Raw genomic sequence first — 1,707 nt, forward strand, 5'->3', positions numbered from 1 at the left:
TAACGGCGGAGCGCTAATAGTCATCTATAACCTATGCTTAAAACGCATTGTACACCCCTAAAAGAATGGCACATTAGGAATAGGAAAGCATCTTTTATCGCGCTCTTGCTAGAAGGCTGCGATAGGAGCTAGCAAAGAAGCATATGTTCTAAAAGAAAAGGTAAGTCCGAGCNAGGTCTATAAGACTATTATAAGACTATTATAAGACTACTACGCAAGTACACTAACATACTCTATAGTCATCTATAGAGGAGCTTCCGCCTATCGAGGAAGAATTCGACCGCCTACTAATAGAAGTAATGCTATCGACGGGCGTTTCTTTCGAGTTCTTTAAGAATGCTGCTATTTAGAGGAGCTACCGGAAGCTTAAGCCTAATGTCAAATTTCCCTCTACATCGACATTTGCTCGTAAGTGTAAGAGTTATATAGTAGAAGCTAAAGCAGATATTAAGCGCCGGCTTAACGTACATAAAGGCCGAGTAGCTGTTGCAATTAACGCCTAGAGTGCGCTAAACACATAACAATCATTCCTTACAGTTATATGTTTTTAGATTACCGACAAGTTTAAGCATTGCTACGAGCTTCTTGCCTTCGAACCATTATATAGCAAACACTCTAGAAAAAGAATGGCTAATACGCTTAGTGCTATCCTTTATAAATATAGGATAGCGACACGCCTCTAAGTAATTATAGCCGACAATGTAAGCAACAACAAAACCCTCTACTAGGAGCTTAAGGAATGTATTAAGTCCGTCCGCGAACAACATATCCTAAGTAGAAGCAGTATTAAACTACTAACGGTTCGAGTCTTTAATCTAGACGATTAAGAGGACGACCTAGAGATGCTAGACATTGCTGCTACAGAATTTAAGATTAACTATAAGCTTGTGCCATGCCTAGCTTACGTAATCTAGCTTAGACAACGAGGTATGCTAGTAAAGCTTAAGGTTACCCTAACAAACGACGACATCGAACGGAACTAGGACGACGACATAGAAAATGATCTTTATGAAGCTATACGTAGTATAGGACTTGCAATGCTATTATTTAAGGTATAGATTAATCCCTAGCCGTGTAATAGTCTTATAATAGTCTAACAATCCTAGGCGCGAAAGTCTGCCGTATAGATGAACTATAGTAGTGGCCGGCGGGAAAGGTTCGAAGCCATTTAGCTTAGGGTGTTCTAGGAAACCTAAGCAAAGGAGGAAGCTAAACATAATCGCCGTACGGTAGAGAACGATTCTTATACTTCGTTTGTTTATAGACCGCCTAAGTCTCGGTTCTATCTAAGGCGTCTGTTACGGTTAGCTATCTAGTTACACCTAACTATGACCCCTAGCCGCTAGGGTGACCCTAACCTTAGCCGGCCGCTTGCTAAGCGGCCGTACGGAGTTACTAAGACTACTTACTGCCTTCTATAACTCCTCCCTATTACCTCTTTATCTCCTTGTCTACGTCTCGTTATATAGCTTAGACCCGTATCTACGTACTATTACCTATTCCCGACTTCGCCCCTTAACATTACGTAGACCTTATATACCTACGTAGCGCGCCTGTCGCGCTAACTACCCTATAATAACCTCGCGCCCGACGCCTCCTATCCTCCCGGATAACCTCGAGGTTTTTATTTAACATGTCTACGACCATCCCGACCTATAGTATAAGTTCCTAACCGACGTATATTACTTCGCCAACTCCTAGGAATCC

The sequence above is a fragment of the Aureobasidium pullulans genome (genome assembly GCF_000721785.1).
Source record: "Aureobasidium pullulans EXF-150 unplaced genomic scaffold scaffold_56, whole genome shotgun sequence".
In the NCBI taxonomy this organism is placed as follows: domain Eukaryota; kingdom Fungi; phylum Ascomycota; class Dothideomycetes; order Dothideales; family Saccotheciaceae; genus Aureobasidium; species Aureobasidium pullulans.